The following is a 22,784-nucleotide window of genomic DNA, read 5'->3' on the forward strand; positions in this document are numbered from 1 at the left end:
CAATCTGCTCCTGAAGGACTACTGGGTACATAACGAAATGAAGGCAGAAATAAAGTTGTTCTTTGAAACCAATGATAACAAAGACACAATATACCAGAATCTCTGGGAAACATTTAAAGCAGTGTGTAGAGGGAAATTTAGAGCACTAAATGCCCACAAGAGAAAGCAGGAAAGATCTAAAATTGACACCCTAATATCACAACTAAAAGAACAAGAGAAGCAAGAGCAAACACATTCAAAAGCTAGCAGAAGGCAAGAAATAACTAAGATCAGAGCAGAACTGAAGGAGATAGAGACACAAAAAACCCTTCAAAACATCATTGAATCCAGGAGCTGGTTTTTTGAAAAGATCAACAAAATTGATAGACCACTAGCAAGACTAATAAAGAAGAAAAGAGAGAAGAATCAAATAGATGCAGTAAAAAACGATAAAGGGGATATCACCACCGATCCCACAGAAACACAAAATACCATCAGAGAATACTATAAACACCTCTATGGAAATAAACTAGAAAATCTAGAAGAAATGGATAAATTCCCTCTCCCTCTCCCTCTCCCTCTCCCTCTCCCTCTCCCTCTCTGCACGGTCTCCCTCTCCCTCTCTTTCCACGGTCTCCCTCTGATGCCGAGCTGAAGCTGGACTGTACTGCTGCCATCTCGGCTCACTGCAACCTTCCTGTCTGATTCTCCTGCCTCAGCCTGCCGAGTGCCTGCGATTGGCGCGCCGCCACGCCTGACTGGTTTTCGTATTTTTTTGGTGGAGACGGGGTTTCGCTGTGTTGGCCGGGCTGGTCTCCAGCTCCTAACCGCAAGTGACCACCAGCCTTGGCCTCCGGAGGTGCCGGGATTGCAGACGGTGTCTGGTTCACTCAGTGCTCAATGGTGCCCAGGCTGGAGTGCAGTGGCGTGATCTCGGCTCGCTACAACCTCCACCTCCCAGCCACCTTCCTTGGCCTCCCAAAGTGCCGAGAGTGCAGCCTCTGCCCGGCTGCCACCCCATCTGGGAAGTGAGGAGCGTCTCTGCCTGGCCGCCTATCGTCTGGGACGTGAGGAGCCCCTCTGCCTGGCTGCCCAGTCTGGAAAGTGAGGAGCGTCTCTGCCCGGCCGCCATCCCATCTAGGAAGTGAGGAGCGCCTCTTCCCAGCCGCCATCCCATCTAGGAAGTGAGGAGCGTCTCTGCCCGGCCGCCCATTGTCTGAGATGTGGGGAGCGCCTTTGCCCCGCTGCCCCGTCTGGGATGTGAGGAGTGCCTCTGCCTGGCCGCGACCCCGTCTGGGAGGTGAGGAGCGTCTCTGCCTAGCCGCCTCGTCTGAGAAGGGAGGAGACCCTCCGCCTAGCAACCGCCCTGTCTGAGAAGTGAGGAGCCCCTCCGCCCGGCAGCCACCCCGTCTGGGAAGTGAGGAGCGTCTCCGCCCGGCAGCCACCCCATCCGGGAGGGAGGTGGGGGTCAGCCCCCACCAGGCCAGCCGCCCCGTCTGGGAGGGAGGTGGGGGGGGTCAGCCCCCCGCCCGGCCAGCTGCCCCGTCTGGGAGGTGAGGGGCGCCTCTGCCCAGCCACCCCTACTGGGAAGTGAGAAGCCCCTCTGCCCGGCCAGCCGCCCGTCCGGGAGGGAGGTGGGGGGGTCAGCCCCCTGCCCAGCCAGCTGCCCCGTCTGGGAGGGAGGTGGGGGGGTCAGCCCCCCGCCCGGCCAGCCGCCTCATCCGGGAGGTGAGGGGCGCCTCTGCCCGGCCGCCCCTACTGGGAAGTGAGGAGCCCCTCTGCCCGGCCACCACCCAGTCTGGGAGGTGTACCCAACAGCTCATTGAGAACGGGCCATGATGACAATGGTGGTTTTGTGGAATAGAAAGGGGGGAAAGGTGGGGAAAAGATTGAGAAATCGGATGGTTGCCCTGTCTGTGTGGAAAGAAGTAGACATGGGAGACTTTTCATTTTGTTCTGTACTAAGAAAAATTATTCTGCCTTGGGATCCTGTTGATCTGTGACCTTACCCCCAACCCTGTGCTCTCTGAAACATGTGCTGTGTCCACTCAGGGTTAAATGGATTAAGGGCGGTGCAAGATGTGCTTTGTTAAACAGATGCTTGAAGGCAGCATGCTCGTTAAGAGTCATCACCACTCCCTAATCTCAAGTACCCAGGGACACAAACACTGCGGAAGGCCACAGGGTCCTCTGCCTAGGAAAACCAGAGACCTTTGTTCACTTGTTTATCTGCTGACCTTCCCTCCACTATTGTCCTATGACCCTGCCAAATCCCCCTCTGTGAGAAACACCCAAGAATGATCAATAAAAAATAAATAAATAAATAAATAAAAATAAAAGAGGACACAGACAAATGGAAGAACATTAGAACATTCCATGCTTATGGACAGGAACAATCAATATCGTGAAAATGGCCATACTGCCCAAGGTAATTTATAGATTCAATGCCATCCCCATCAAGCTACCAAGGACTTTCTTCACAGAATTGGAAAAAACTACTTTAAAGTTCACATGGAACCAAGAAAGAGCCCACATTGCCAAGACAATCCTAAGCCAAAAGAATAAAGCTAGAGGCATCATGCTACCTGACTTCAAACTATATTACAAGGCTACAGTAACCAAAGCAGCATGGTACTGGTACCAAAACAAAGATATAGACCAATGGAACAGAACAGAGCCCTCAGAAATAATACCACACATCTACAACTATCTGATCTTTGACAAACTTGACAAAAACAAGAAATGGGGAAAGGATTCCCTATTTAATAAATGGTGCTAGGAAAACTGGCTAGCCATATGTAGAAAGCTGAAACTGGATCCCTTCCTTATGCCTTAGACAAAAAGTAATTCAAGATGGATTAAAGACTTAAATGTTAGACCTAAAACCATAAAAAGCCTAGAAGAAAACCTCGGCAATACCATTCAGGATGTAGGCATGGGCAAAGACTTCATGACTAAACCAAAAGCAATGGCAACAAAAGCCAAAATTGACAAATGGGATCTAATTAAACTAAAGAGCTTCTTCACAGCAAAAGAAACTACCATCAGAGTGAACAAGCAACCTACAGAATGGGAGAAAATTTTTATAATCTACCCATCTGACAAAGGGCTAATATCCAGAATCTACAAAGAGCTTAAACAAATTTACAAGAAAAAATCAAACAACCCCATCAAAAAGTGGGCAAAGGATATGAACAGACACTTCTCAAAAGAAGACATTTATGCAGCCAACAGACACATGAAAAAAATGCTCATGATCACTTGCCATTAGAGAAATGCAAATCAAATCCACAATGAGATACCATCTCACACCAGTTAGAATGGCGATCATTAACAAGTCAGGAAACAACAGGTGCTGGAGAGGATGTGGAGAAATTGGAACACTTCTACACTGTTGGTGGGACTGTAAACTAGTTCAACCATTGTGGAAGACAGTGTGGTGATTCCTCAAGGATCTAGAACTAGAAATACCATTTGACTCAGTCATCCCATTACTGAGTATATACCCAAAGGATTATAAATCATGCTGCCATAAAGACACATGCGCACGTATGTATGCGGCACTATTCACAATAGCAAAGACTTGGAACCAACCCAAATGTCCATCAATGATAGACTGGATTAAGAAAATGTGGCACAAATACACCATGAAATACTATGCAGCCATAAAAAAGGATGAGTTCATGTCCTTTGTAGGGACATGGATGAAGCTGGAAACCATCATTCTGAACAAACTATCACAAGGACAGAAAACCAAACACCGCATGTTCTCACTCATAGGTGGGAACTGAACAATGAGAACACTTGGACACAGGATGGGGAACATCACAAACTGGGGCCTGTCGTGGGGTGGGGGGAGAGGGGAGGGATAGCATTAGGAGATATACCTAATACAAATGATGAGTTAATGGGTGCAGCACACCAACATGGCACATGTATGCATATGTAACAAACCTTTTTTGTACATATGTATGCATATGTACAAATGTTGTGCACATGTACCCTATAACTTAAAGTATAATAATAGAAAAAAAAAGAATAGACTGTAAAGGAACAAGAGTAGAGGAAGGGAGATGGCTTAGGAAATCCTTGGGGTCATTCAAGCAAGACATGATGATGACTTGAATCAGGATGGTAGCAGGGAGGAGGATGAAAAGTGGTTGGATTTGGAAAATAGTTCAGAGGTAAACTGATAGAACTTACTATTAGATGAGATATGGGGTATGAGGTAGAAAAATAAGTAGAGGGTAAGTCCTAGGTTTGGGGTCAAAGTGACTGGAAGGACTGTGGTGTCACTTATGGAAATGGAGAAAGTTCATGTTGCAAGCTAAGTAGATATCCGCCAAGTAGGCTGGAGATAAATGGTATTCCAAAGCCACCATCGTAAGCCAAGGCCTAAAGGTTTTAAGGAGCCTGGCATGTCCATGGAAGGAGAACATGTTTGAAATTAAAGACATGGAGAATACTAGATGAGGACAGGGAAGGTTGACAGGTGGAGTGGAGGATGTTGCCAGGAGCTATCTCACTAAGATTGAACTAGATTCTTTAGGTTGGAGAGGAATTGAAACTAACCTATTGTTTACAAACTAAACAATAGGTAACATTAAGGTTACAAAACAGGATGTAAATATTATACAGTATGATAAATCAAAAATAATATAGTCAACACAAACCACATTGAAGGAGTTTGAAAGGGGAGAGTGAATAATAGTTTCTAACACTTGTAGAGGCTCCTAGTTTTTCTTAAGTGTTTTAAGGACTCATTTAATCATCACAGAGCTCTTTTGAGGCATCTGCTATTATTCTTGCCATAACAGATAAGGAGACTGAGGCATGGAGAGCTTAAGAAATGTGCCTGGCTTCATACCACTATTGAGTGGTAGAGATAGGATTTGAATGTTTCAGAGTCCACAACTTTTAACTATTATCCAGAGAGCTAGTCTCTGAACAACATACGAATCTTTATAGCTGGGAGTCAACTTATTCAGAGTGAAACTGAAACACAAGTTAAAAGGACTACTTCTAAATGCTTTCTTTATATGATGAAGCCATGTTTATCTGAAGTTCAATAACGCATGCAGCTTAAATCTGATTTCCTTTTTTCTATTAAATTTCCTTGAAGTATAATTAAGTGGATTTTTTAAAATAGCCCATTGTTATAAAATTATTTTGACAAACCTCCTTTCCTCTCTACAAATTTCTTTCTCTATATATGTGAAAGTGATACCTGGAATTAGGTTTACATTTGTGTTTTTGTTTTGGAATAATTTGTTGCTATTTTTTCTTTGTACTTTTCTATAGTGATTAATTTTTAAATTAGGGAACATGTATCATGTCAATAAAAAACTACAAAGTGATTATTATAATAAAAGAAAAATGCTGAAGTGGGGATGAGGATTATAAGATTATACCAATCATGAAGGTCATTCATTCTGTTCTTACAATTGTTTAAAAAAGAAAAACCCTGTTATCTACAATCCCCCAAAATCTATTCTCTAGGTTTCAAGTATTAATTCTATACATAAATGTAATGACTGTCTACTTTTAGCTGCACTACTTGTGAAAATGTAAATACTTCATCATTCACTAGTGTGGCACACATATATATTGGGATAATGATAGAAAAGCACTTTACAGAAACAGTGTGCCAAATAATGAATTGCAGTAGTCTTGTGGATATTAAATTATTAAACAGGTAGAGGTAAGTTCCTTACATAAAAATTCAATCATCTGTGTGATGAAGAGGAAAGACTAATAGTCTATTATAAGAGCTAGTGGTGCAGCAGAAAATTATACTGGTAATCAGGGTCATGGAGTCTAGTCCTGGCTCTGCCATGGAACCCTAAATGTCTTGGTCAAACCACTTTTCTGGAATTTTGTATTCCTACAAAGTGGATAAGGAAACTAAATGATCCCAACACATTTATCGAACACATGCATTTTTCTCTGCTCTTGCTCCAAAATGCACAACAGACAGGAATTTTTTAAAAAAAGAAATACCACTACAAAAATAACAGGGGGAGAAACAACAGAAAACAGAAGTCAAAATGTTGGAAAGTGGGAAGTGGATGTATGAATGGTAACTGACTTAACAAAATACTAGGCAGACGCAGGTAAGGGGAACAAGAAACAAGTTAATACCCGTTGCACAACTTTGGAAAGACTTAGGAACTGCTCACTCCAAATACTTCTAAAACTGCAGGATATAGTGAAAAATAGAACTGGCTAAACAATGTGTGTGTGTGTGTGTGTGTGTGTGTGTGTGTGTGTGTGTTGGCAGAGGCTGGTGGGGCTGACAGGGAAGGGGTGTAAAAAGAAAAATTCTCTCTTAGCCAGAGAGAAAGGTCGGGTTACCCATAAAGGGAAGCCGATCAGAATAACAGCAGATCTCTCTGCAGAAACCCTATAAGCCAGAAGAGAGTGGAGATCAATATTCAACATTCTGAAAGAAAAGAATTTTCAATCCAGAATTTCATATCCAGCCAAACTAATCTTCATAAGTGAAGGAGAAATAAAATCCTTTATAGACAAGCAAATGCTGAGAGATTTTGTCACCACCAGGCCTGCCTTACAAGAACTCCTGAGGGAAGCACTAAATATGGAAAGGAAAAGCCGGTACCAGCCACTGCAAAAACATAACAAATTGTAAAGACCATCGATGCTAGGAAGAAACTGCATCAACTAATGGGCAAAATTACCAGCTAGTATCATAATGACAGGATCACACATAACAATATTAACCTTAAATGTAAATGGGCTAAATGCCCCAATTAAAAGACACAGACTGGCAAATTGCATAAAGATTCAAGACCCATTGGTGTGCTGTATTCAGGAGACCCATCTCAGTTGCAAAGACACACATAGGCTCAAAATAAAGGGATGGAGGAATATTTACTAAGCAAATGGAGAGCATAAGAAAAGCAGGGGTTATAATCCTAGTCTCTGATAAAACAGACTTTAAAGCAACAAAGATCAAAAGAGACAAAGAAGGGCATTACATCATGGTAAAGGGATCAATGCAACAAGAAGAGCTAACTATCCTAAATATATACGCACCCAATACAGGAGCACCAGATTCATAAAGCAAGTTCTTAGAGACCTACACACTCTTGTGTGTTAGAGACCTACACACTCTCGTGTGTAGAGACCTACACAAGACCACACAATAATAGTGGGAGACTTTAACACCCCACTGTCAATATTAGATCAATGAGACAGAAAATTAACATGGATAATCAGGACTTGAACTGAACTCTGGACCAAGCAGACCTGACAGACATCTACAGAACTCTCCACCCCAAATCAACAGAATATGCATTCTTTTCAGCACCACATTGCACTTATTCTAAAACTGACCACATAATTGGAAGTAAAACACTCCTCAGCAAATGCAAAAGAATGGAAATCATAACAGACAGTCTCTTAGACCACAGTGCAATCAAATTAGAACACAGTGCAATCAAATTAGAACTCACTCAAAACCACACAACTACATGGAAACTGAACAACCTGCTCCTGAATGACTACGGGGTAAATAACGAAATATAGCAGAAATGAATAAGTTCTTTGAAACCGATAAGAAAAAAGACACAATGCACTAGAATCTCTGGGACACAGCTAAAGCAGTGTGTAGAGGGAAATTTATAGCACTAAATGCCCACAGGAGAAAGTGGGAAAGATCTAAAATAGACATCCAGAAAGCACAATTAAGAGAACTAGAGAAGCAAGAGCAAACTAATTTAAAAGTTAGCAGAAGACAAGAAATAACTAAGACCAGAGCACAGCTGAATGAGATGGAGACATGAAAAACCCTCCAAAAAAATCAATGAATCCTGGAACTGGTGTTTTGAAAACATAACAAAATAGACTGCTAGCCAGATTAATAAAGAAGAAAAGAGAGAAGAATAAAATAGACACAATAAAAAATGATAAAGGGGATATCACCACTGATCCCACAGAAATACAAACTACCATCAAAGAATACTATAAACATCTCTACACAAATAAACTAGAAAATCTAGAAGAAATGGACAAATTCCTGGACACATAACACCCTCCCAAGACTAAACCAGGAAGAAGTCGAATCCCTGAATAGACCAATAACAAGTTCTGAAATTGAGGCAGTAATTAATAGCCTACCAACCAAAAAAACCCAGGACCAGACGGATTCACAGCCGAATTCTACCAGAGGTACAAAGAGGAGATGGTACCATTCCTTCTGAAACTATTCCAAACAAAAGAAAAAGAGGGACTCCTCCCTAACTCTTTTTATAAGGCCAGCATCATCCTGATTCCAAAACCTGGCAAAGACACAACAAAAAAGGAAAATTTCAGGCCAATATCCCTGATGAACATCGATGTGAAAATCCTCAATAAAATACTGGCAAACTGAATCCAGCAGCATATCAAAAGCTTATCCACCACGATCAAGTCAGCTTCATCCCTGGAATGCAAGGCTGGTTCAACATACGCAAATCAATAAATGTAATCCATCACATAAACAGAACCAATGACAAAGAAACACATGATTATCTCAATAGATGCAGAAAGGCCTTCAAGAAAATTCAACAGACCTTTATCCTAAAAACTCAATAAATTTGGTATTGATGGAACATATCTCAAAATAATAAGAGCTATTTATGACAGACCAACAGCCAATATGGTACTGAATGGGCAAAAGCTGGAAGCATTCTCTTTGAAAACCAGCACAAGAAAAGGATGCCCTCTCCCACTACTCCTATTCAACACAGTATTGGAAGTTCTGGCCAGGGCTATCAGGCAAGAGAAAGAAATAAAGTGTATTTAAATAGGAAGAGAGGAAAACAAAATGTTTCTGTTTGCAGATGACATCATTGTATATTTAGAAACCCCATTGTCTCAGCCCAAAATCTCCTTAACCTGATAAGCAACTTCAGCAAAGTCTCAGGATACAAAATCAATGTGCAAAAATCACAAGCATTCCTATACACCAATAATAGACAAACCAAGAGCCAAGTCATGAGTGAACTCCCATTCACCATTGCTACAAAGAGAATAAAATACCTAGGAATACAACTTACAAGGGATGTGAAGGATGTCTTCAAGGAGAACTGCAAACGACTGCTCAAGGAAATAAGAGAGGACACAAACAAATAGAAAAACATTTCATGCTCATGGATAGGAAGAAGCAATATCGTGAAAATGGCCATACTGCACAAAGTAATTTATACATTCAATGCTATCCCCATCAAGCTACCATTGACTTTCTTCACAGAATTAGTAAAACCTACTTTAAATTTCATATGGAACCAAAAAAGAGCCCGTATAGCCAAGACAATCCTAAGCAAAAAGAACAAACTGGAGGCATCACACTACCTGACTTCAAACAATACTGCAAGGCTACAGTAACTGAAACAGCATGGTACTGGTACCAAAACAGATAAATAGACCAGTGGAACAGAACAGAGGCCTCAGAAATAATGCCACACATCTACAACCATCTGATCTTTGACAAACCTGACAAAAACAAACAATGGGGAAAGGATTCCCTATTTAATAAATGGTGCTGGGAAAAGTGACTAGTCATATGCAGAAAACTGAAATTGTACCCCTTCCTTACACCTTATACAAAAATTAACTCAACTTGCATTTAAGACTTAAATATAAGACCTAAAACCATAAAAACCCTAGAAAGAAACCTAGGCAATACCATTCAGGACATAGGCATGGGCAAAGACTTCATGACTAAAACATCAAAAGCAAAGACAACAAAAGCCAAAATTGACAAATGGTAGCTAATTAAACTAAAGAGCTTCTGCACAGCAATAGAAACTATCATCAGAGTTAACAAGCAACCTACAGAATGGGAGAAAATTTCTGCAATCTATGCATCTGACAAAGGGCTAATATCCAGAATCTACAAGGAACTTAAACAAATTTACAAGAGTAACCGAACAACCCCATCAAAAAGTGGGCAAAGGATATGAACAGACACTTCCCAAAAGAAGACATTTATTTAGCCAACACACATATGAAAAAAACCTCATCATCACTAGTCATTAGAGAAATGCAAATCAAAGCCACAATGAGATGCCATCTCATGCCAGTTAGAATGGCAATCATTAAAAAGTCAGGAAACAACAGATGCTGGAGAGGATGTGGAGAAATAGGAATGCTTTTACACTGTTGGTGGGAGTGTAAATTAGTTCAACCACTGTGGAAGACAGTGTGGCGATTCCTCAAGGATCTAGAACCAGAAATACCATTTGACCCAGCAATCCCATTACTGGCTATATACCCAAAGGATTATAAATCATTCTACTATAAAGACACATGCACACATATATTTATTGCAGCACTGTTCATAATAGCAAAGACTTGGAACCAACCCAAATGCCCATGAATGATAGCCTGGATAAAGAAAAGGTGGCACATATACACCATGGAATACTATGCAGCATAAAAAAGGGTGAGTTCATGTCCTTTGCAGGGACATGGTTAAAGCTGGAAAACATCATTCTCAGCAAACTAACACAGGAACAGAAAGCCAAACCCTGCATGTTCTGACTCATAAGTGGGAGTTGAACAACCAGAACACATGGACACAGGGAGGAGAACATCACACACCGGGGCCTGCCAGTGGGTGGGGGGACAGGGAAGTGATAGCATTAGGAGAAATATTAATGTAGATGACGGGTTGACAGGTGCAGCAAACCACCATGGCACGTGTATACCTATGTAACAAACATGCACGTTCTGCACATGTATCCCAGAACTTAAAGTATAATTTTTTTAAAAAAGGATAAATTCTCATCTTTCATAATAAGGAATTTATAGGTAACTTATAAAACTAAAGAGCAAAGACATAGCAATAAACCATGTTACTTGGAAATATAGAATTAAATACCAGAATGTGTAGCTCAAAGTGTTGCAAATGGTTGTCTTAGGTTATAGGGAAGTGAAATGGGATTGGATGTGTCAGGGTTCTGCTGCTTTTTATAGTAAATTCACTGTTGTTTTTGACTTTTAAAAACATATATACATATATAATATCTTTTCTAGCATGTATGTTTTACTTTTAACAAATTTTCATTTATCTATGGAAGCAATCTTCAAGCCTACAAATGTGCCAGGAAAACTTGATTTTTACCTTTGGATGCACTAAACTACAAACATTTTTATATTATATCTTAAAGTCAGAAAGAGAAACATATGTTTGAAAATAAAGTGATCATATAGAAGTTAGATCAGGCCAGCCACGATGGCTCACAGCTGTAATTCCAGTACTTCGCAATGCCAAGGTGAGCAGATGGCTTGAGCCCAGGAGTTTGAGACTAGCCAGGGCAACACGGTGAAACCAAGTCTCTACAAAAAATACAAAATAAACCCACAAAAAGCAAGTAGTTGGGCTTGGTGGCACGCGCCTGTAGTACCATCTACTCCAGTGGCTGGGGTGGGAGGATCACTTGAGCCCCTGAGGCAGAGGTTGCAGTGAATCTTAATCAAGCCACTTCACTCCAGCTTGGGTGACAGAGCAAGACTCTGTCTCAAACAACAATAACAACAACAAAAGTTAGATCAGCAAACATGCTAGGTTTTTGTTGTGTTTTTTGTTTGTTTGTTTTTTAATGTTCACCAGTTGAAGTCTGAGTGATTAGGGAATCTTGAACCTGGATTTTGAACTATACTATCAACAGCTTTAACTCCTTCCTCTCTCACTTCCCCAGTAATCCAGTTTTATAAAATTTAGATGAGGTTAGAATCTGTCATTTGTTATAGAGTAATGATTTGGTTATTATTATGTATAATAATTTAATATTAATATTACTAAAAACTAATTTAATTTATAATTATTTAATTATTATTATTATTGTAGGGCCATGATCGTAGTCATTGTTTCTCCATGTTGTAAGTCACAGTTTGGGAATATGCAGGCTATTTGGATTTATTTAATCCTTCTGTGCCTTTCCCCATTGTGTGACTTCATGTGGCCTCCTTACCGGCCTAACTGGCCTTTACTGGGAAGCCTGTCAGTACAGCTACTATTTAATAACACTTGGGCTGTCAAAATTCTTTCCTTTGTCAGAAGGACACCCTCCCAACTCCCTACCCCCACATCCTTGGAATAATATGTTAGAATGACAGCAACTCATGATGGAGCATATGTGCTCTATATCCTTTTGTTTTTCTTCTATCAGCAACAGGTATGTCATTAATGCTCATAAAACTGTTTAATCCTTTAAGCCTTGTTAAATTACTTATTAAAATTATCTCCTAAATGAGTGATTTCTGTACATTATTCAATACTACCAAAAACATATTCAGTCATTATTTTTAAATTTATTCACAGGCAGTTTCATAAAGCCTTCTCTTGGCCTTTTATTCTATTGGGAAAGATTAAAAATAATGTATCCTAAAACGGTTCTTTTTTATTTGTTATTCATTTTAACCTCATCCCTAAATGAGACTTTGGCAATATAATCATCATCTAGTACATATTCAAATTACACTCAAAATTCGGTGATTCCTTCACTAGCCATTGATCTAATGTAATCTGTATTAAGGAGGGGAAGCTCTTACATTACATACTATTTCATGATGTCAAAAGATAATGGTTGATCACAGGAACCACACCCTTCCCCTCAAAGGAAGAAAATTAAGGAGAAGTTACTGTTTCTTTCATGTACCCATTTTCTTTACAGGACACAACTGATAAAAGTTTTCCGGAAAATAAATGGCCAAACTGATACTTCTTATCTTTTGAAAATTTAGAATTCATAGATACTTTGATTACTACAATTAAAAATTATCTAAAAATTGAGCGATTGGGATAGGGTTTAGCAGGGGGATTAGAGTGAGGTTTGAGGGTCCAGCTGATGGAATGTAGGAAGAGTAACAGGAAATGACTGTGGCCCATCAAGACACACTGGAGGTTTGATGATTGCTTTACCAGCTATTGCTGAATATTAGAAGAACAAGAAGTTCCACTAACACAACCTAAGCTATTACTATAAACTTAAAAGAATTATTTAAGACCATGCAAGGCAAAGCAAAAAAAAAGAAAACTATATAGTCAGAAAAGGCAGTAATGGTAAGTGGAATTTACCAGATGGGATTTTTGCAGAGAAAAGAAAGAGGAGAACAAGAAAACATATAAAGCAAGAAAGGAAAAGAGCTTGTCAAGAGGCTTTTGTATGAAAAAGAAAAAACTGTAGATAGATGGCTTACTGTTTACAACTGTATATGCTTAAGAGACAACGGGCATATCTAAAATAAGAATTAACTTAAAACATCTGGGACCTGTTGTTATTATCTACAACATGTAGCTTTGACAGAGATATCAGAATATTAAACTACAGTAGTTCAGAGACCAGTGTCCCTTTAAGTAGTATTTGAAAATATACTTTAAGGGAGATCTACATCAAAATCTGATAATTTATCTGGTCTGGAATGCTCTCTTTGAAATTTACCTTATTAATAAATTACTAGCAAAATAAATTTTGTTTTCTGATATATATTGGGTATTTGTACCCTCCAAATCTCAAGTTGAATATAATCCCCAGTGTTGATGGTGGGGCCTGGTGGGAGTTGATTGGGTCCCATGGGGCGGATCCCTCATGAACAGCTTGGTGCCCTCATCACAGTAATGAGTGAGTTCTCACTCTGACTTCACATGACATCTGGTATTTTAAGAGTGGGGCACGTTCCCCCTTCTCTCTCTTGTTCACTCTTGCCATGTGATACACCAGCTCCCCTTTTGCCTTCCTCCATGATTAGACGTTTCCTGAGGACTTACCAGAAGCTAGACAGATGCTGATGCCATGCTTGCACAGCCTGCGGAACTGTGAGCCAAATAAACCTCTTGTCTTCACAAATTAACCAGCCTCAGGTATTTCTTTATAGCAACACATAATAGACTAACACAGTTTTTTAAATTTTTGTTTAATAAAAATTTATTTAATTTATTAATTTAAATAATAGCTTATTTAAATTAATTATTAAATTTTATTGATTTCTAAAATTGTATTAATTTTTTCTAATGAGTATGCCCTGTATTCTATGGTGACAACAAAACTTACCAGTATAATGAGATCTTTAAGTTTCGATAGCCCTAATCAACTCTGATATGCTATTATCTCATGCAGGTTTCATTTTCCCATATTTATCCTTAATATCTATAGAGGTAGAGACTAACAGAATTCTCATGACACATCCAACATGGCGTAAGTTTTAGTTTGGAATTGCCTGATAAACAATATCTCACCAGAGTGCAAAAATTAAAGGTGACATATTACAATTTGAAAAACGTAAAACAAATGATTTTTAAAACTAGTTAAGCTACTTTTTAAAATCATAAAGTGATGTTTAATAATACATTGGGACCAAATAAAGGAAACTGCCTTGGGGGATTAAGAAAAAACAACACTACACTGCAAAGAGAAGCACAAATATAGACAAGCTTATGGAGAGTAACAGCCCACCATCTACTTATGCTTTTCACTTACAGCTCTATTATGCTCTTAATTGTGAGGTCTAGTAAGACCACAACTTGTTGATTACCGAAACAGGAGGGCTACACATAGGATCATCATACAGTGCAGCACCACCTGGTGACAGAATGAATAAAAACCACACACACGAAAAAAGCTGATTAAATCGGCATGAATTCTATACTCAAAGATGGGGAAGCAGGATTCAGGGAACCAAGGTAAAGGCATGTACACTCCCTCATATTTCTCTGTCACTCACATTGAATCCTAACAACGCTCTTCCAAATTAACTTTCTACACATCTCCATATTTTTGGAACATCCAACTGAAAAAAAAATCAGGTCTGTTTCCAATTGAAAAAAAAAAAAATCAGGTCTGTTTACCTTTTGCAAGAGAAGCAGGTGTATCTTGAGTGAATCTTGACGCTTATAACATTTCCAAAGCTGTCTTCACGACCTCTTAGGACTCAAGAAGTCTTTTTATATTCTCTAGAATACTTCCTGTTTTTCTAAGAGAAAGAAAATAAAATCTAATATTTTAAAGATTTTTACCAACTGGAGCTAAAACTTGTTTTTAGAACTTATTTGTTATTTAATTTTATAATTGCCTGTATAACCCTTAATGTGTATTACAGAGAAAGATGCCTAGGAAGTCAAAGAAATGCAATGGAATTGGATAAATTTAGTTATACCAAAGAACCTTCCAGACAAATCCACTAAGACTCACACTACCTTTCAAAGATGCCAAATACAGTCTTGGTTAGAGTATAGATCCGTTCACAAACCATTTCATCAATATGAAGCAAGGGCAAGAAAAGGCTTTTTGGTTTTGATTTGGTTTAGTTTGTTACTGCAAACTGTCCTGCCATCCTATGGGTATCTCATTTAGTTTGCTGTTTCAGAAAAGAACAATGAATTTTGTGCTTCAAAAGAGGCTTTTTGCCTGTTCTGTCCCTTTAAAGTCAATAGCTTTTTGAAATTGTCCTGCTGACCCCAAATAAAAAATTCTGAAAGAGATGCTCCTGACTCTTCAGAAACCCATTATGTGACAGGACTGACTGAGCTAATCCTGTGAGTGTTTTACTGCCCAGCAGAGATGTGGTGGCTTTGGTGGATTATTGTCTGGCTGCCCTAATGGAATTCCTCTGAGCCCAGTGGGAGAGGGGGAACGATTTTCTGCTCCCAAGAAATTAACTGCTCTAAGTCTGTGGAATGCGGTAATTTTTTATTTCCTAAACAAACTCTTTCACCTGTTTCAGTTAACTTGTACAATGTCAGAAAAGCATGAGGGCTCAGAGGAGTGAAACTAACCTGATTTTATTCTTTCATTCAACTATTTATTAAACAGATACTGAGTGCCAAGTACTTTGCTAAGTAACTGAAAACTAATGAAAAATAAAAAGGAAGGCAGAACTATAAAGCGGGATCTGATATGGTAATACCTTATGTTTTTATTTGGTTTATGAAACGCTTTCTAACATGAAATTTCAGTAAGCTTAAAGGACAACCCTGTGAAAAAGGAAGAGTGGTTATTAATATCATTTTATAGATGAAGGTCACATAACTAGTAGGACACAGTGCCAGGAATAGGACTCAGGTCTTTCTTTCAATTCCCTCTTCCTCATATCATACCCCCTGACATTTCAATGCAGCCACTTTTGAAAGTGGAATATTTGAAAAATAGTCTATTATGTTGGTTGTCCCACACAGCAAGTCTTCAGCACATAAATGAAACTGGCACTTCATTAACATAGGTTTCTAAAATTTAAGTCACTTGCCTAGAGTTGCCCCGCTCTTTTCAATCTAAAAATAATGGTAAGCTGGGTATAAATGTCTTCGTGTTTCAGTATTTTCAGAGAGCTCCATAACTAACACTTTTGCAAGAAATAACTTCTGAGTTATTCTGCTCTTTTCTTTCCCAGCAGTGAAACACATGGAAATAATCATGTTGATTAAATATTACAAGTAGAACTAGAGAATTTCATTGCCTCAAATCTGAACTAGGAATGGGAAGTTATTTTCTTATTTTAAGGTTCTTATGCTACAAAAGCAATAAATATACACCTGATTTTTTGGTAATGCATTCAAACTATGGAAAGTGATCTAGGGAAAACATGATTGAGGCCAGGTGCGTTGGCTCCTGCCTGTAATTCCAAGACTTTGGGAGGCTGAGGCAGGTGGATCACTTGAGATCAGGAGTTTGAGACCAGTCTGGCCAACATACTGAAACCCTGTCTCTACTAAAAATACAAAAATTAGTTGGGCATGGTGGCACACACCTGTATTCCTGGCTACTTGAGAGGCTGAGGCACAAGAATCGCTTGAACTTGGAAGGCGGAATTGCAGTGAGCCAAAATCATGCCACTGCACTCCAGCCTGGGTGACAGGTGATGAGTGAAACTCTGTCTTAAAAAACAAAAAAAGCAAAGAAAAGAAAGAAAAAGAAAAACATGATTGTATCTCTTTACCCGGCCTACTTCACCTGGTCCAATTCACCTGACGTAAATATTGTTAATCCTGTTAAACAGGTAAACACTGTTTAGTGTAGATTATTCCAGAAGTTCATTTTATGTGCTAATTTTTTAACCTATGGTGATGACTCTATATATGATACCAATTTGCCTTTCTATGCTCACCCAACAGTACATGTGAACATATTTTTATGTTCATACACATAGATTGTCCACATTTTAATAAATATTGAGTATTTCATAGTATTTATATACCATAATTTGTATTAACTATTTCCATTGATGTACTTTCAGCAATTTACAGCTTCTTGATTTCCCATGTCATAACAAATACCTCTGCTCATGTTTTTGTGCACATATATAAGCATTACTGCACAATAGATGCCTAGGAGTAAAGCTGCAGGTCAATATCTTTACAAATGGCATTTTGATTACTGAAATTACCCTCCAAAAAGCTTTACCCTATCATCTTTCGCTGTGAGCAGCCTTGCATGTGACTGCCATCCTTTTAATGTTTGTAATCTGATGGCAAAAAATAATATTTCATTGTCACGTAATTTGCATCCATCTGATTAATAGTGACATAAGTGTCCCATCACATGAACAGCCTGATTTCCTTTTGGATAATTTTCTCCTCCCCATCTGATAGTCTGATGGCACTATTAATAAAGACGCCCTGCCTTCTTACCACATGCATACTGCAATGAGATTTGTATTCTCTACCAGATAAAATTCATTTGCTTTGTGATGAACAGGAGTCATTTGCTTTACGACGGACAGAAAACATCTACACCATTCCACAAGTTAACTTTCATCCCACGAAGTTGCTAAATAGACTGACCAAAGACAAAGTGCACACCCTCATAGAATCAGACAATCCCCAGAGAGTCTGCTAGACTACAACCAGATTGAAGGAATACGCAGTGATCTTTTTCTCTCCCATTTCAAATGTATTTCACAATATTAACTTTTGGGTCACTGTTCTCACCAACCCAGCCACCAGAGTCAGGTGGGTATTATGATAATACACATTAATCATGAATATAGTAGAAAGAAATGATTCCTAGTCTATATTCCACAAATGTACTAATTTACAGATTCTACAAATTTAGACATGTGCAAGACAATACAAATCAATTAGTTTTTATAATATCCCTTAAAAAGTATAAAAGGAAAAAATTGTTCTAGTTTTATATTTAAAATGACTTTATATAAGTAGCTTAATTTATTTTCATCTCTGCTATTAAAAAAAATTGTCCTGTTTACCTCAGAGAGTTAGTGAAAAGGATTAACTAAGATAACATGTATGACTCTTTGAAATATATAAGTTACTTTACAAAGGCAAGTTGTTTTCACTGTAATTTAGTCATCTACTGGAGAAGACAAAGCAGGGAACTAGGAGTCAAGAGACCGGAATCCTAGTACTTTTTCTTCTATAAACTAGTCATTTAAATTTTGGTAAATGCAAAATGTTTGTTTATATGTAAAATAAGAGAATTAAAATATCTGATTTTTCCTGGTCTCAAATTGCAATTCTTATCACATTAATAGAAGATGATAGGGAAAACAGAAGGGTGATTGATTGATTGATAGAAAATCGACAAGCATTTATTGACTGCCTGTCCCTGTGATTTAACAATGAATTTAACCTGGATCTTGCCCTCAAGGAACTTAGCCTATTTTTAAATCCTTAGCCACAAATAGAATAGGCATTTGGGAAGAAGAAGACATTCACAGTAGGACAAGATAAGGACCAGTTGGAACCTCTTGGCATCTCTGGATTTGTTCTTTATCACCTTGAAACAACAGCCTTCAGAGTATAATGGTTGCTTCACTTCTGCCTCCCAAATTTCACATAAAATGTCTCTAGTAGACAACCCTAATCTGAAACATATAGAAATGTACTTTCAATTTAGCTAAAATGACAGTACGAAAGCACCACAATCTACCTCTTGTCAATTTAGCATTCACGTTAAACAAATACTTAATTTCTCAGAAAAGATAAAAGCAAATTATATTTCCATCTAACACAATGCAACCATCACTCATACAACCAAAAACTTGCTATACCTCTCTCCAAAGATCCCTAGAAATTTCTCCAAGATGTCAGGGTTCTGAATTTTTGTGGAATTTCCCATTTTCTGGTATATGCATCTTACCAAAGGGTATTAAGTAGCTCCTGTTTCATGTTCTCCATGTCCAAGCAGTATGATATCATCAATGTAATGGACAAATGTGATGTTCCCTAGCATGGAAAAGTGTTCAAAGTTCCTGAAGATGAAATTATAAACAAGAATTTTTGAGTTGATATAACCATTGATATACAATGATAGTATGTTTTTGGTCCTGCCCATTGAAGGCAAACTGCTCTGGTAACAGCAGACTATATCTGCAGATAATACAGCTGTTGCCAAGTCAATATCTATCTATTGAGATCTATCTATCTATCTATCTATCTATGTATCTATCTATCTATCTATCTATCTACCTACCTACCTACCTACCTACCTACCTACCTAGCTAGCTACCTACCTACCTGTCTATGTATTGTGCCAGGTAATGTGTTCCTTTACTCCAGGAGCAAAAATCACATCTGGTACAATAGCTGCAATTGTAGTCACCAGATAATTAAATTTATTATAATCCACCATCATTTCTTGAGATTCATCCGTCTTTTGCACAAGAGAAATAGACAAGTTAAGTAGGCATATGGTGGGAATTACTACTTCTGCATCTTCAAGTACTTGATAGTATTACTAATCTCTACAATCCCTCCAGGAATGCAGTATTACTTTGGGTTTATTATCTTTGCATGCAAAGCCAGTTCTGGTGGTTTCCACATATTACAGCCTTTCCTATCATAATAGCCAATATGAGGATTATGAAAATTGCTAAGTTTATCTACTCCAACTATATAATTCAAAAACTGGAGGAAAAAATTACAAAGAGCATTTGAGGACACTCAGAACCCAAGGCAATAGTCCATCAATCACCTGACCTTCATAAGCCCCTATTTCAGGTGTTAGACCACAGGGCTGTTTGCATCTCCAGGAATTAATGTCATTTTAGAGACAGTGCCTAACAATCCCTTTAAAAAATGTGATTATTTACTATTTTCCAATGCATAGTCATGCTGGTGAGTGACCTCAGGTCCCTCTGGGGAAGGATAGGAGGAGGATGTTGCATCAATTGTTGACTATGTAGCAGGGTCTTTCCTCAAGGGAATCCGACCTTCAATTCATTCAAGGTACTCTGAATCTGTTCACTTGCTCAAGTCTGAAAATTAGTTGAAGGATTGGTCACATCTCTCTATTGTGATGACTCAAGTAAACTCCTGCTCATAAGACTCAGAGCTTTTCCACTTAATTAAGATTTTAGTAGGCTGTCAATCGATTCCACTTCTGGGTACATCACTATCATCTGGCCAATGTCAGATCTGTTGGTCAAGTCATCCTAATTACTGCCTTGGCTCTGCTGCCCATGATGATCATCATGTTCACATTGTTTTTGATGATGATATGCTACCATTTAGCTGTTGACATTTAGCAATTCTCATTATCTCCAGTGAATTCCAGGGGTTCCGTTTTATGGCAAGAGTTTCCCTATCATTCCTGGCCTATAAAACTAGCCACCACAGTGCTCTTCAAAGATGCCACAAGCTCTCCTCAGGAATGAATTTCTTTCAGCCTTCCACAGCCTTGGTAAATGGGTTGTCTTCTAGACCTCCTCAAGATTAATGAGTAAGTAAAAAGGGCCGGGCGCGGTGGCTCACTTCTGTAATCCCAGCACTTTGGGAGGCCGAGGCAGGCGGATCGCGAGGTCAGGAGATCGAGACCATCCTGGCTAACAGGGTGAAACCCCATCTCTACTAAAAAATACCAAAAAATTAGCTGGGCCTGGTGGCGGAAGCCTGTAGTCCCAGCTACTGAGGAGGCTGGGGCAGGAGAATGGCGTGAACCCGGGAGGCAGAGCATGCAGTGAGCTGAGATTGTGCCACTGCACTCCAGCCTGGGAAACAAAGCAAGACTCCGTCTCAAAAAAAAAAAAAAAAAAAAAAAAAAAAGGAGTAGGTAAAAAGATCTTACAGCATAAATTTACTCCAACATTCAAATCTCCCTGAGCCTTCGGATGTCTTCCTTTTTAGTACACCAGGAAAGCATTAATATTACAGCTTGATTTAGCATAGGTTACCTTTGGGTCTAGGCTTCAGTCAATCAACCAACCAAACTGTTAGAGCCTCTCTTTGTTGCTCAAGGTGACATTATGAATCCAGAATCTTTGCATAGTGCACCTTTATCAAATTCAGCTTGATCTAATCGTATTTCCTTCCACCCTGATCCAATATACTTAGCTGGGATTTTGAAATCCCAAAAATATTATTTTATTTTTCCAAGTTTTCTATTATATTTAAAAGCAACCAATCAACCACATAATGCACCTTATTTTTATTGGAGTGTTCCATGGAAAAATTTGATCATTCCAAAGCCTTGTCTCTATAGGCACTTTATTACAAGTGCCAAAATGTGAGTATTTAAATAACTGTTTTGTCAGTGTATTATTGGTGCCTCCTTTGCTACTGGCCATGGGAACATGGATGCCTTTAAATCCAATAAGATAAGAACCAACTACAGATACTGATCTTTAAGGTTCTATTACCAATAACTTTAGCAATCAGTGTTTAATCAGGAAAGCAGAATAACTACAATGTTACAGAATACATAATTTATTGTAGGAATTTCACCTTGTACCACTGTGGAAGAAGCTGAGGAAGTAAAGGTCTAAAAGTGATCAGTAAAAGGTTACTAACCAGCCATGGCATAAGTGAACCTGTTGAGTTTTCAGGAGACTAAGCTTGTTCACCTGCTGGAGTGTATAAGGAAATAGGCTAGTATAGAAATCTATGAGACGTTTGTAGTCCCTCATGATTATTGCTTCTATGATTTCACAGCAAAGCATGTGGTAGTGTGTCTGATATAGCTCTCAGTTACAAGGACCAGGTGTTAGGAAAGAGAACTGGATGCAGAATGTGAAATGGCAAAAATACAATGAAAGAAGCATGTGCAAGGGTCCCGAGGAAGGAAATAGTTTGGATTATTTGAGACAGTGAAGAAGAGCAGTGTGGCTACAGGTAAAAGGAATAGAAGATTTACTCAAGATAAAATTGGAACAACAGAAACAAGTCAGATCATTCAGGGCCTTATGGGAATTTACAAATTGTTCTAAGTGTATTGGGAAACCACTAAAGGGATTCTTAAAGCTCCTAAGAATGAAATTATCACTACCATCATATTTCCTTCAATATGTCAGAGACCACAGTAAATATTTTACATAATTATTCCCCTAACATTATTGAGCACCTACTATATGCTAGAGAGTATGCTGGGTACCAGAGATTCAATAACAAACAAGAGACATGTAGACACTATTTTCAAGAAGTTCATGATCTAGTAAACATGTTGCATTTAATCCTCACAGTAGGTTCTATGAAATAGGAAACTGAGGCATAGAGGGAGTAAATTGCATGAAGTCATTTTACTAGAAATTTTTGCAATCAGTATTTGGACTCTGTCATATTCCCAAGACATTGCTTTTAAGCAGTATTCTGTCTGCCTCCCATGCTGTTATGTAAACACCCAGATAAACCCAAGGAATAAATCACTGGAATATGATTAATTTCTTAATCTCTTTATGGCCCTCAGTTCCCTATGCTTATATCAATGTGTACATGTTAGGTTATAAATTTCACTTGAGCATGGAAATGAGACAGCCTTGAGTATGTGAAGCGTCCTTTACAGAATTCAGTGCAATTAAGTTTACCAGCTCACTCAGTTTATCATGTGCATGGTGTACGCTGAGCAGGTGCTTGG

The sequence above is a fragment of the Pan paniscus genome, chromosome 13 (genome assembly GCF_029289425.2).
Source record: "Pan paniscus chromosome 13, NHGRI_mPanPan1-v2.0_pri, whole genome shotgun sequence".
Taxonomy (NCBI): domain Eukaryota; kingdom Metazoa; phylum Chordata; class Mammalia; order Primates; family Hominidae; genus Pan; species Pan paniscus.